The following is a 15,808-nucleotide window of genomic DNA, read 5'->3' as shown; positions in this document are numbered from 1 at the left end:
TATTTTAGGTGCTGTGCACTGACTACGGATAATACAGACTTAATATGCCACTGGTACTCCACAGAACTCCTCCGTCAACCACAAAATCCCAACCCAATGCATATGCAATACGTCACACAGTTTCATACATAAACATATCTCAATACTTTTCACATTCATTTGACATGCTCAGCATGTTCTTACTAATCTCATACTTTCAGTAAATGGAAACAGTGTTCCAAACTTACAAATTACCATTACAAATTAATATTGTTCAATTTCACATACTTTACGGATTTTCATTGTGCATAAATAACACCCTTTTCAGTACATAATATAACAAATATCTCATGCGTTTAAATCATACCTAAGCTTAATATCTCAACACATTATATCATTTAGTGAAACATTCTCATAACTCAAATATGCAATTTGATAAAACGTAATTTATACATATTTTTATCCAATGCTTAGCACAATTACGGATGATTTCTCCTTACATTTGGTGAATTCAATGCTCCTAATCCTTTAATTTCATGTTCTATACTTAGGTGAGCATAGGAGAGTAAAAAGAGCGAGAAACGGGCCAAAAATGGAGAAAATGGACTCACATGGGAAAACAACACGGCCTGGACTTCCTCACACGGGCGTGTCAATTTGGAAGGATTGAAGCATGACTTACATGGGTGGATCACAGACTCGTGCCCATTTAATAGCCTTGACCACGGCCTTAAGTAATCACATACGGGCGTGTCCTTGCCGAACCCAAGTTTAGTCCAATTCAGAAAAGGCCAATTTTGAGGGCTCTTAGGCATTCCAAAGCCTATCTAAACACTTGAGGAGGCACTTAGGAAGGGGGACGCAGAGTAGGAAGCAAGGAATTACTCAAGGAAAGCCGATTGATCCATCTCAAGAGTCGGATTCATTATCAAGACTGGAGATCTCCCTTGAAGTTCCTTCAGGAGTTTTGGGTTTTCTTATGTTTTGTTATCTTTATGCTTTTGAGATGTTTTCTTTCATAAGTATGAACTAAACCCCTAAATACCTAAGGGGAATGAAACCTAAGACAGATCTTGTTATTATTATCTGAATTGTATGATAAATATTTGACTTGTTCTTAATTATGTGTTCTTAATTCTTGTTTTGATATTCCAGGATATTGATTCAAGTTAAGCTCTTATTCAGAGGAGGAATAGACCCTGTCTAAGAGTAAATTTGTTATAATTAAGCGGAGTTGATTGCGCGCCTAGAGATAGGGTGACAAGATTTTTCCAGATTAGGGTGAAACCTAATAAGGGAATCCATAGATCGAGTTAATGCAATTCTAGGGTGTTAATTAGAAAGAGATTTCAATCATTCAACCTAGGGTTAGACGTTATTAGTCTCGAGAGAGATAATAATATAACTTAGGGATTTTTACGAATCAAGTCAAATGAATAAATCGACTGATTCAAAGTCAAATAGCAAGTGAAGACTAGGTGGATTTTTCCTTAGGTATTGTCTCAGTCCATCGAATTTTCCCAAAAGTATTTTTCTCAAGTTTTCTTTCTGTGCATTCTTAGTTAGTAATTAGTTTAGACAACCAAACCTCTTAAATTTTAAGTTAGATAATAAAAAGGAAGTAAATACTAGTACTCGTAGTTCCTTTGGGTTTGACAATCCGGTCTTGTTGAACTAAACTACTGTTCGATAGGTACACTTGCCTTAATCATGATAATCAGTTAGTCTCAAGAACGTTTCATTTATAAATCTTTAAAACCTGTTATGAATATCACGCATCAAGTTTTTGGCGCAGTTACTGGGGAACTAGGATATTAGGAAAACTCTATTTTTATTACTTTAGCCATTTATTTTATTCGCAATTTAAGTTTGTATTTTCTTTTCTTTTCTAATTTTTCTCTTATTTCCTTCTGACAGATTTTTCTAGTTTTTGACAAGAAGAAACCCGTTAGGACCACTACTTTTTGAAAGCAAGATCGATCGTACAGTTTGCAGAAACTGAAGAGAAATAAGGCAAAGCTTACGATACACAGAGGAAGAGCAAGAGGACGATACTTCAACCATAACTGATGACATGGCTAAAAACCAAGAAAATTCGCTACCTCTTGCGATTGCTGTTAATCAGAATCCTGTTCTGTGCACTATGTATGATTATGCGAAACCTTCTTTAGCAGGAACTGAATCGAGCATAGTTAGACCTACTGTAGCCGAAAATACTTTTGAACTGAAACCTAATACAATTCAAATGATACAACAGTTTGTTCAGTTTGATGGTTTGCAGGACGAGGATCCCAACGCTCACTTGGCAAACTTTTTGGAACTATGTGTGACATTAAAATTAATGGTGTTTCTGATGACACCATTCTCCTTTGGTTGTTCCCTTTTTCATTGAGAAATAGAGCTAAACAGTGGTTGAACTCGTTGCCACGGGGGTCAATCACTACTTGGGAACAAATGACTGAAAAGTTTTTATTAAAATATTTTTCTCCAGCTGAAACGACTAAATTATGTAATGATATCTCTTCCTTTGTGCAGATGGATTTAGAAACACTCTACGATGCATGGGAGAGATACAAAGACCTCTTGAGAAGATGCCCTCACCATGGGTTACCACTCTGGCTACAGGTTCAAACCTTTCATAATAGCCTGAATCCTTCGACTCGACAAATGGTTGATGCAGCTGCTGGCGAAACCATCAATAATAAGACACCTGAAGATGCCTATGAATTTATAGAGGAGATGTCACTGAATAACTATCAATCGCAAGTCATGAGAACAAAGCCAACGAAAACAGCCGGTGTTTATAACGTCGATACGGTCACCATGCTCTCTAATCAGGTAGAACTCTTGAATAAGAAAATTGATGGTTTCCTTAGTTCTTCATAGATTCACCCAGTAATGCAATGCGAAGCAAGTGGAGGTAGATCAAACAGTTCAGAATACCCACCTTATGGCCACAACATGGAGAACGAACAGTTAAATTACATGGGTAACACTCCTCGATCTCAAAACAATCCTTATAGCAATACTTACAATGCAGGTTGGAGGAACCACCCAAATTTTTCATGGGGAGGCTAGGGAATCAGAGACCACCACCTCCAGGCTTCCAACAACCACCCTACCAACAAGGGAAAAAATCAAACCTTGAGGAGATGCTAACAAAATTCATCTCAGTGACAGAAACTCGTTTTCAGAATACCGAGACAGCACTCAAAAAATAACAAGCATCAATCTAGGGGCTCGAAACTCAGATTGGACAGCTCACCAAGTTGATTTCTGAATGACCATAAGGTAGCCTGCCAAGCAACACTGAATCTAACCCAATGGAGCAACTCAACGCGATTTCCATTCAAGATGAGGAAGGGCTAGTTGCAGAACCAAGGCCAGAAACGGTGGTAAGCATAGGTAAGGATGAGGTAGGCCACAATGAGCCAAAGCTGGTGATTAAGGATATAAACCTCACGTGCCATACCCCAATACGACAAGGAAAGACCACTCAGATGAACAATTTGGTAAATTCCTTAAACTTCTAAAGAAACTACATATTAACTTACCGTTTATTGAAGCCCTTTTGCAGATGCCAAACGCAGTCAAGTTTTTAAAGGAGCTTCTAGCAAATAAACGGAAGTTAGATGAAGCATCGCATGTGGAGCTGAACGCAGTCTGCTCAGCCATTCTACAGAATAAGCTGCCAAACAAACTAAAAGATCCAGGTAGTTTTACAATTCCTTGTTTAATTGGTAGTTTAGATGTTAATAATGCGTTGGCTGATTTAGGGGCTAGTATCAATGTTATGCTTTACAAATTGTTTAAGCAACTATGTCTAGGGAAACCCAAACAAACTAGGATGAGCATTCAATTAGCAGATAAAGCTATCAGATTTCCTTGGGGTATTATTAAAGATGTACTCGTTAAAATTGACAAATTTATATTCCCAGTTGATTTCGTTGTTCTAGACATAGAGGAGGATAGCAACATCCCCTTAATTTTAGGAAGACCCTTTTTAGCAACCGCCAGAACAATTATTGACGTTGGCACAGGTGAACTCACACTTCGTGTGGAAGACGAAACAATCACTCTTTAAGCCCGTAATTCGAATAACGCATCAAAAATTAAAGGTAGCTGTATAAATCATTTGGCTAAAACTAACCATATAGTGCAACCTTTTTTGCAGAAAACAGGTTCGAAGAACATACATAAGCCAAGCAACAACAAGGAACCCATCCATGAAGAACGAAGGTTACAAATCGATGAGCTAGATGAATGGCGGACACATAAACTGAGAAAACACGATAAACCAAAACCACGCCATGAGGAGCTTAATTCCTCCAAAAATCAACTTAAAGTTGGAGACAAAGTACTACTAGATGCACCAGATCCTCGAATCGCCACTTCTGAACCAAATGAAAAAACCCCTATTACGGTAATTAATATTTTTCCATACGGTACGGTCGAGGTAAATTACTCCAAATTTGGCACGTTCAAGGTAAATGGAATTCATCTTAAACCTTATGTTGATAAAATTAATAGCAGGGATGAGGAGTGTAAACTCCTCGATTCACCATGATCACACACCAGAGAAGTAAGTCGAGCTTAGACTATAAATAAATGCTTCTCGGGAGGCAACCCGAGCACTAACAGTATTAATTTCTTTAAATTTTAGTTTTTAACATCTAACGTACTACCCGAATCATGGAACGAAGGCTTCCTAAAGCCCACACGGCCAGGCACATGGGCGTGCCTTAGACCGTGTGAAAACAGGGCAACATTTTCCCAACACGGGAAGTGATAAGTCGTCACGGTCGTGCGACATGGCCGTGGGCGAAACTGCCAAAAAAATGGGCATTAGACACGCCCGTGTCTTGAAACCGTAGTTGAAACTGAGAATAGAACACGGGCGTGAGACACGACCGTGCCCTCCACCCATGGTCGACACTGTTAAAGCGAACACGAGCGTGGACCTACGTACACGGGCGTAGGAGAAGCGAACAAAGTAAGACACGGTCGTGTGACACAGCCGTGTGCACTCACACGCCCGAGCAATACGGGCGTAGGCCGAATGTTAGATGCGCCCAAATTCAAAATTCGCGAAACATACGGGCAAAAGTTAGGTCACACGGGCGTGTCCCCTGGCCGTGTGCCCCAAAATATATAAAAACCCCCCACTATTCATCATCTCCCTCCCTAAAAATCCTTAACCTAGCCGCTGCAACTCCACACGCCCTACCCCTCACGCCCGTGCGCCACCTACAACACCGATTCTGACGCCCCAAGTTCCTTCTTTTTGCGTTTGTTTACTCTTTTCTCTCTATTTTCTCTAAATATATTGCTTATTTCATGATTCCTTTGCTAAATTAAACTATTTTTGAATATTCATAGTTAGAATAGTAGAATACTTTTGCTCTTTATAAGAATTTTGTCATTTTAGTTACCACATTCTGCTGCACTCTTCCATTTTTCTTGTTTCCATGAAATTTATGCTTACACACGTGCATCCATTCATTAGATATTCCAGAAACATTATTTTCATAAGTCCTATTTTCATAACTTGATATATTTGCTTTAATTGTTTTAAGTTTTATCTATTAATATATAGCCTTGATTTTTCATACTATTCTTGGGGCATATTGATTGAACTTCGATTTTTCAATGCAGGTACAATGTCGCCCTCACGCGGTAAGAAGACCGCTATTCTCGCCTCGAAGAAGAGGAAAGGAGCAGCATCATCTTTGGGTCCTACCACGGAGATTAGGCACCCATTCCTCTAGGTTCCCCTGGGACCCTAAGAGGAATTACATTAGATATTACAGGCCCGACCCCTAGGTTTGGGCCGCTGCATTAACTGGGTTGCACTCGAGTAGATTCAATTGGCTGACGCGGTCCGAACCTTTCTAATAACCGACTCGTGGGGGCTCTTCTTCGAGATTGTCGAGCTGACGTATCTCAAGTTTATATTGGAACTCTACTCGACGTTCCATCTTCAGACCGTCATGACCAACTTCGACGATCCTGGAATAGTTTAGTTCTGCCTCGGTGGCCTAGTACGCCAGTTGAGCGTACCCGAGTTTGGGATTGCGCTAGGGCTATACACGAAGGAGTTTATGGACAAAAATAACCTCGACACCCTCCACCGCCATTTCCACATCTCATCACCACCCCCTCTCGTCCAGTTCATGCGGCGGCTTCATACGCTGACATTTCTAAGCGCCTTACCCGATTCGAGCAACAGTATTTTCAGCACTTCGATAATATTGATGCTACTCTACAGCAGATTTGTCAGCACTTCCACATCTCATCGCCACCCCGACCTCGCGAACCATCTAGTGATGAAGATGTTTAAAAACTTTTATTTATTATTTTAAGTTTTTACTTTTATTCTATTTTAAGACTACTTTTTATTTTTCTTTAAGCTTATTTTTATTAGGTTTTATAATTATTATTTTACAATTTTCAATTTCAGCTATTTCATTACGAGTAATTATGTTTCCTTATATTTCCTAAAAAGTTCCTGATTCTGTCACAGTTATAAAAAGCTCCAAAGCTTATCATCACATAGTAACTAAAAACTCCACTGGGAAAGGTTCTCCACGACTGCCATTTCCTGCTCGACCACTGTCATGTCCTGCTCGACCACGACCATAGCTACCACCAGATATAATATTCTTTTGGCGCAGGATTTATGGACTAATGAACCTCTACCACCACCAGAGTATCCTCCTCCACTCTCACGCTGATTATTCTCAAAAACTCCAGTTCAAGGAATTCATTCATCATTTAGGAAGTTTCACTTCTCTCCCTATCTTACGATTATAACTCTATCTTTTTCAATATATCTACCTTTGTACATTGGGGGCAATGCACATTTTAAGTGTGGGGGAGTCTTTTATATCACCATTAGAAATCCCTGAATTATGTATTCTTCTCACGTGAATCACTCATATCACTATTAGAATGAATTTTAATTAACTTATGATTTTTATTGATATGTCTTGAATTAAAGCATATACATTTATGCATTGATTGTTTAAACTTTAAGACATTAGGGAATCAAGCATGATAAGTTGATTTTTGAAGAATTAAAAACTTTTAGGTTGCTTCCCTAAGTTTAGGTATTATCTTGAGTTGGAATTCAAAAGTTTAAACATCAAAAAGCCATAATTTTTGTGAGATCTTGAGCCTTTAGAGCATTTATTATTTCTTTCATGCTCACTTTCATTATGAGTGCGTCAGTAGTGAATTGTTATTCTAGAACTTGCTTGATTATGCATGTTAAGACCACAGCATTTGATTTGATAAGTCAAAATGATAAAGGCACTTAGGTTTAACCCACTCACTCCACAAAAACCTACCTTCATAATTAACCCTTAGTGAAGCCCTTTGAGCCTAACAAGCCATTAATTGATTTACCCTCAATATTAACCCATAAACCATTTTTGTTGAAATCTCCTAATTTGATCCCTATTTTTGTCGAGATTTGATTTGAACTAATTGCTTAGCTATGTTTTGCTCTTCTATGTATTTGACTTGTTCTAAAAAAAATAATAAAAAACAACAACAACAACAACAATACTTACATATATATTAGTAGTAATTCGCTATTTTTTGAGCTTGAGTGTTAATTCCATATTCTAAGAAGAAGCTCACTTGTATTCAACTGATGACTAGTCATTTTTCTAGCTAGGTAATTTTTCAATTCAATCTCGATTCTAACCTTTTCTTTGAGCTTGTGACCACACCCCCTAACCAAAGCCACGTTACAACCCTCTAAAGACCTTTTTGATTGAGGTATCATCCCAATATATAGTGGTGGAGATTTGATTTTTAAGCAAGCCTATGGTAATAACTTCTTATATTGACTAATGAGTGCTTTAATTGATGTCCTTAAACACCTTGAGTGATTTGAGTGAATCTTTAGTAAGGATGTTAAACTCTATGATATTTTGATCAAGTAATCACTTAGATGAGAGGAGACACCTATGTTCTCATGATAAAAATGCTCAACTTAGAATGTCTGAAACTTTGATGCACTTTTAGTTGAATTTTAAATGTATAAATACTAATGGATTATTTTGAGATTATTTATAGGGAATATAAATTAAGAAGAATTTATTTTGATCGTGAGTTGAGGATTTTGCTTGAGGATAAGCAAATGCTTAAGTGTGGGGGTATTTGAGAAATCATAATTTATACATATTTCTATCCTATGCTTAGCGCATTTACGGGTGATTTCTCCTTACATTTGGTGAATTCGATACTCCTAATCCTTTAATTTCATGTTCTATACTTAGGTGAGCATAGGAGAGTAAAAAGAGCGAGAAACGGGCCGAAAATGGAGAAAATGGACCCACATGGGAAAACAACACGGCCTGGACTTCCTCACACGGGCGTGTCAATTTGGAAGGATTGAAGCATGACTTACATGGGTGGATCACAGACTCGTGCCCATTTAACAGCCTTGATCACGGCCTTAAGTAATCGCATACGGGCGTGTCCTTGCCGAACCCAAGTTTAGTCCAATTCAGAAAAGGCCAATTTTGAGGGCTCTTAGGCATTCCAAAGCCTATCTAAACACTTGAGGAGGCACTTAGGAAGGGGGACACAAAGTAGGAAGCAAGGAATTACTCAAGGAAAGCCGATTGATCCATCTCAAGAGCCGGATTCATTATCAAGACTGGAGATCTCCCTTGAAGTTCCTTCAGGAGTTTTGGGTTTTCTTATGTTTTGTTATCTTTATGCTTTTGAGATGTTTTCTTTCATAAGTATGAACTAAACCCTTAAATACCTAAGAGGAATGAAACCTAAGATAGATCTTGTTATTATTAACTGAATTGTATGATAAATATTTGACTTGTTCTTAATTATGTGTTCTTAATTCTTGTTTTGATATTCCAGGATATTGATTCAAGTTAAACTCTTATTCAGAGGAGGAATAGACGTTGTCTAAGAGTAAATTTTCATAATTAAGCGGAATTGATTGTGCGCCTAGAGATAGGGTGACAAGATTTTGCCAGATTAGGGTGAAACCTAATAAGGGAATCCATAGATCGAGTTAATGTAATTCTAGGGTGTTAATTAGAAAGAGATTTTAATTATTCAACTTAGGGTTAGACGTTATTAATCTGAGAGAGATAATAATATAACTTAGGGATTTCTACGGATCAAGTCAAATGAATAAATCGTCTGATTCAGAGTCAAATAACAAGTGAAGTCTAGGTGGATTTTTCCTTAGATATTGTCTCAATCAATCGGATTTTCCTAAAAGTATTTTTCCCAAGTTTTCTTTCTGTGCATTCTTAGTTAGTAATTAGTTTAGAAAACCAAACCTCTTAAATTTTAGGCTATATAATAAAAAGAAAGTAAATACTAGTACTCGTAGTTCCTTTGGATTCGCAATCCGGTCTTGCAAAACTATACTACTGTTCGATAGGTACGCTTGCCTTAATCGTGATAATAAGTTAGTCTTAAGAACGTTTCATTTATAAACCTTTAAAACCTGTTACGAATATCACGCATCACAATTACAAACTCAATTAAACATCCATGCTATCAAACTAGCAATTTTGCCAACAAGTCAATCTTTTAAGGCTCGAAACATACCTAGTTCGGCCACTCACAAAATGAATAATTTGGATATTAAGACAATCCAATCAGAAAGATAATTTTCCATATATAACATGATATTTAACATTTTCAAACAATTTTATGAGTTTAGAACCCACACCTTATTCTTCGCTTCCTTGCAGCACACTAGCGAATCTCCCAATTTTCCTTAATAATTCCTTAAATGAACCTAAGTAAAGATTTGGTATAAATTCAATAATTTACCATTAAACCAGCCCCCAAAAACCCACTTATGAGTTCAAACCAATCGTTTAAATTATAACCATTTTATGAATCCAAACTAGTTAGACTCCTTACACTGTATCGATGCAAACCGTACGTACAATCGTTCTTCGCCTTGATGGATGATTTGGGGCGTTTGGGTCAGCACATAATTAAATAACATACTATAAAATAAGTAGCTAATTAATGATTAAATTCCTTCATTTAATCAATTCATAACCTTACCCAACAACTATGTTGAAATAATAAACTAGTTACCCTTAATTGCACTTACGTTCACGATTTGTGGGTTTCGAATGACAAATCGATCAAGAACATTTTTTCCTAATTGAAATGGGTTTAAAAGAATATTAGGAGGGTTAAAAAACTCAAATTAATGCTAAAATAATATAGGCAAGAATGAAGAAAGAAAACAACCCCTTTTCTTGCCCGTAAGTGCACACACCACCACTCGCGGTGGCCAAAATTGGGGCTAAATTTTAAAATGGTTTGAGATTTCATTAAAATATGGAAAATTACCTTTGAAATAATTTAAAATCCACCAAATTATAGATCTGGAAATTTAGGTTTAATGGTCAAGATTAATTAAGAAATTGAAGAAAGAAGAGACCTTACCCAAGCTAGTCGAGAGAAACGGTAATGGCACTTTCTTGGTATTGTTTGGGATTAGTCTTGGACTTCAAGATTTTGAATTTGGGGATGATTTTAATGAGAAAATATGATAGCAATATGGTGGAGAATATGTTAACAAATCTTGTGGCAAAAAAAAAAAAAAGGAAAGAGATGGTAAAACTAGGTGTAGGCGACGACAACAATAGAGGAAAGGAAAGAAAAAAATTAAAATCAAAGAGAATGAGAGGAGGAGAGAAACGGCTAGGGCAATGAGGAGGAGGATTAAAGGCTGATTATTAGTAAAAAAATTAATATTTATACCTAGGTTAATTAGGCTTGGATGGCCCACACATTAAAATAAGGGGTTTTTGTCAAAAAAATTAAATCATTTGCATGGGAATGGAATTGAAGTTTGGACCTAAGGATAAATTCACTAATGTTTAACCATCAAACCAATAACTCATTCTTGATATAATTTTAAAATATTTATTTTTAAAAAATAAGACATGTCACAAATTAGGGTTTAAGGAAAAAAATGTAAAATAATAAAAATGGTGAGATAGAAGAGATTTGAAATTGGGTTCCAAAGAACATTTCACTAACACTTAACCAACAAACTAATACCTCACTTATTTCCTTAAAATGCACAGATAACCTCAAAAATTAAGGCATCACCACTCTCTCTTGATTCACAAACCCAATTCTACTAAACCCTAATTTTTGGGATGTTTCATAGCCTGCCACATGATCGTGTGACGCTAAGAAATTTCAAAAATATCCCATGTTTTTAGGTTTTTTTGAGTTTCAGTTGAGTTTTTCGTGTTAGTTCACACACCTAATGATTAATTTGATTAACCACACAATTGGGGGAACTCACGAATCCTACAATAATCATAAAATTGCATCGATTAAACATAAAAAATCCATTCATGATAACATCCATTTGTTAAAAATTTCAGTCCCTAAAGCAATGTTTGAGCACTTATTGTAACAACCCGTTTTTAGTCAAATCGGAACAACGGTTTCAGGACCACAAATTTGAGGTTGAAATAATTATTTTATTATTATTTTAATTTTTATAGTATGATAGAATAATTGTGTGAAAGTTTTGTTAAGAAATTTTATCGTTTGAATGCTTAATTTGATAAAAAGGACTAAATCGCGTAGAATGTAAAAGTGATGTTCTAATAGTTAAAGGTATTAGATGGCTATGAAATTAAATATTGGAGGTCCTTATGTTGTAATTAGACCATTTTTAATGTTAGCGGACATTCTTGGACATGATTAAATGAATTTTAATGAAATATAACAAAGGTTGAATAAGTAAATTAATAAATAACCTGAAGTAAAATAATGAAAATAAGGATATCATATTTCTAATTGGGATATCACCACTGAAAAATTAAAATAAGAACAGCAATGAAAGCTTGAGCATTTGGCCTTTTTATTTTTGCTTGCATGTGAGTATAGTTTGTCCCGTTTTTACTGATTTCTATGTTTTTGATATCGTTGCAGCATAATCTAGCTAGCCCAGGGACTAATTTGTAAAACTGTTAAAGGTTTATAATGTTTTCACTGATGAATATGTATGAGCTTGAATGATTTATGATAGATTATGAATGTTTGATTATAGTTATACAAGTTTTGTTAAGTGATTTTTAGTGAAAATGCAAATTAGGGATTAAATTGTGAAATGTGAAAAATTTATGGTTAAATTGTGAAAAAAAGAAAAAATGGACTTCTAGGGACCTAATTGAAAATTTTCTAGCATGGGTTTTGATTGAATTGCATGAAATTTGTGGATTTATGAAATAAGGACTAAATTGTAAAAATGTGAAACATCTGGGGAAAATGTGTAAAATTACTTTAGGGTGTGTTTTGGATTAAATAGAATAAAGAGATAATTAATTAAGTTAATTTTGATTATGTTTAGATCAAGAAAGGCGAAATACGGACTTAGATCGAGGAAAGAAGAAGGTTTCAGATTAGTTGACTCGTGTCGTTGTTTTTACAATAGAGGTAAGTTCGTATGTAATAAGTTTTGTTATAATTTTATTTTAAATGTTTTGATATTGCATAAATTGTGAATACGGCATCGCAGATATCTTTGATGACGAATCGACATTGGAAATCTCGGTTAAACCTTAGGGATAGATTAGGATACAAATGACATGTCATTAGGGATAGTTATCGAGATAGCTTTGGCTATGTATTGGCACTTTGTATGCATTATCGATATGGCTTCGGCTATGTATTTTGGAACTTCGGGTGCAAAATTATTGAGATAGCTTCGACTATATTATTATTGGCACTTATTGTGCGAGATTCCCGAGTATCCGATTTTATTCCAAATGGGTCAACAGGTTTATCGAGGATATGAATTGATGAGAATAGATACGTATCGGTGCAGGTATGTACGGAAAACTGAATATGTATTGAGCATATGGAAGAATTGAGTTCATGGCTAAACAAATGGTTGAATATATGTTAACATTATTGTTATACATATTTTGTAGTGCGTTATATGCATATTTTGAATGTTAACTAAACGGTGAGTCTTGCTTATTCTTTTCATACGAGCTTACTAAGCTTTATAGCTTACTTTGTTTATTTTTCCATGTTTTATAGTGATTTCAAAGCTAGCTTAGATTCGGGGATAGTTTGAGACTTCATCACACTATCAAGCTATCATTTTGGTACCTTTGAATCTATGTTTTGAGTATATGGCATGTATAGGAACTTTAGTCATTTTGGTATATAAGTTGATGATGAATGTAGCCATTTGAATTGGCTTGTAAATGTCCTAAGTTTTGTTTTGTATATTTCCATAGGAGTTGGCTTATTTTGGTATGTTTGAAATATGTATATACATGTGTATATGGCTTGTGTAATGTTTGGAATGTTGGATATGTGATGCTTGTGGATAATTAACCTTATAGATATCTAATAGTTAAGATTTGAATGATTGATATGCTAGAGAATATAGATCAAATAATACATAGTTGATAATGGTCATATTGATGATTTGAGAAAGTGAAGTTTGGTATGAATTTGGATGTTGTATTGTGGTATTTATGTTTTGTATTGGTTGGTAATGAAATGGTATGGATATTGCTTGGTTGGAGCTGATTTTAAATGCTCATTTATGCTATGTTTTTGTACCATTGAGTTTGGTGTAGGTGTGCACAAGTTTGGGTGGCAAATTGGCTTGGTAAATAGCCTATTTTGTCCACACGGGCAGAGACATGGGCGTGTGTCTCAGCCGTGTGTGATACATGGTCATGTACACGGCTGTGTGTCCCATGGTGTTGAAATTAAAATTAAGTCAGTATACTCCACACGGCCTCACACATGGGCATGTAACTTGGCTGTGTGGCATAAGTCAGTATATCCTACAGGTTTGACACGGCCTAGCACACGGTTTGGCACACGGGCGTGTGTGGCAATTTTAGGGTACACAGGCTAGCCAACACGGGCGTGTGTGTTAGCCGTGTGTCCCAAGTTAGAGAGTTACACGGGGTCAGACACGGGCTGGGACACGGCCATGTGATTTCATTTCGAATGTCCATATGGCCTGTGACACGGGCGTGTTTTTGGCCATGTGTCCCCTAGTTTTGGAAAAATTTTCTAAGTGTTCGAAAAGTTTCTAAAGATATCAGTTTAGTCCCAAACCACCCTGAATGCATGTTTTGGGCCTCGTAGGCTCATATTAGGGACAATATGATTGGCTGTGAATGAATTGTATTTGAATTGACTAATTGTATGTGAAATGTATGTTTAAATGTGTAATAACTTCGACAATGCTCCGTAACCCTATTCTAGCATTGAATACGGGTGAGGGGTTCTACACTTACTTATCCAAAACAACGTTAAAAATAGTATCTATTCTGCTAAAAGATTTTGATTCTCACACCCTTCGTCTAATCAAGAACCACGAAATTACTAGTCACAACACAGAACCAAAAATAATACTAACACAGCCCCATATTGTTCAAAGAACAAACTAAAAAGAAATAGGATATCAGAAAAAGTAATTCGATAAACTTACACTACGTACAAACACAATCCAAAAGAAAGTATCCTGAACGATCACCAAAAGAAGAATGGACGGCAGCAAGTAACAATTAAAAACAAAAGAAAAAGAAAGAAATTCAAAACAGAGAAAGAAAAGAAGAAAAGAAAGGAATAGAAAGAAAAGAAGAAAAGAAGAGAATAGATAAAAAAAAGAAAGAAAGAAAAGAAACGTGAAGGGAATGAGGGTTTCTCAATCTTCCTTACAGTCAAGGAATAATAAATTGACAGGGATTATGAATCTTGGTACCTTGATAATGTATCCTCGAGCACATATTTTAGGTGCACCAAAGATCCATCAACTAATTGTAGTGTTATTGATGTGGTTTTTAGCTCCCCGAATCAAAGTTTCTGATAAATCAATAGGGGTATTAAATTTATACTAGCTCCTAAATCGCAAAGGGCTTCGCTGCAATATTGATCCTCTATCTCTATTAAAATTGTAAAACTACCCAGATCTTTTAATTTCGGGGGTATTTTTGTTATGCTATGAGTCGAGATTACTGTGTTAGGAACTGATTCGACTACCTTTTTTATAGGTTCATGGTGCGCAGCTTCTTCTTTTTTTTGTGAATTCATCAACCTTTTTGGGAACTTCCTCCTCTTCATGGATAGGATTGCCCGTCGGCTTCAATGCTTTGCTCGATCGTAATGCGATTGCCTTTACTTGCTCTTTCCCATCTCTCCGAGGGTTATTCTTCATTTTTCTTGGGGTGTCTTGGCCATTTTTGTTTTTGAAACATCGACATTAACTTGTTCATTTGGTATTTGAGTCGGCCACATGTAGTTTGGACTTGTCAAATATTCGTCTTCATTGTTTACATCTCCCCCTCTAGTTGGTCGAATCTTTGACCACATGTGACATGGTCGTTCCCCACAGATCGTTGTTGTAATTGTGGAGGTTGATAAGGAAAATTTTGTCTGGTTTGCACTTGATTTGCTCTTCTTTGACTGCCTCCCCATTTGAGGTTTGGATGATCCTTCTAATCGGGATTGTAGGCATTTGAATAGAGATCTCAACCCCTATTATTTACGTACTCATGCAACGTCTGTTGAGCCATTGGGACTTTTTCTCGATTATTCCCTCGTTGCTCTTGTGGCTTCTCAAATAACAGATTGTCTCGAGGTAAATTAATTACTTGCGTATGGATCATTATTCATCACTTATCAGTTGCGCCTGAGTAACTGCTTCAAATTTGGATGTGGTTCAATTGGATTGCTAGAGCTGCGGGTCATAAATGACCTAAAATAAAATAAAAATAAATAAACAAAAATTAATATAGTATCTATAGGTCCTAACATT

At 36.2% G+C, this 15,808-nt stretch overlaps 1 non-coding gene across 1 annotated transcript; it reads right to left on the bottom strand.

The window, feature by feature from the left end:
* Positions 1-2,481: 2,481 nt before the first annotated feature.
* On the bottom strand, positions 2,482-2,588 carry LOC128286202 (small nucleolar RNA R71). The gene has a single exon (XR_008276747.1). It is a non-coding gene; the product is annotated as a small nucleolar RNA R71 (small nucleolar RNA).
* Positions 2,589-15,808: the final 13,220 nt, after the last annotated feature.

The sequence above is a fragment of the Gossypium arboreum genome, chromosome 12 (assembly GCF_025698485.1).
Source record: "Gossypium arboreum isolate Shixiya-1 chromosome 12, ASM2569848v2, whole genome shotgun sequence".
In the NCBI taxonomy this organism is placed as follows: Eukaryota; Viridiplantae; Streptophyta; class Magnoliopsida; order Malvales; family Malvaceae; genus Gossypium; species Gossypium arboreum.
Note: the sequence above shows the minus strand (reverse complement) of the source record. Positions and strands in the feature narration are given on the sequence as shown.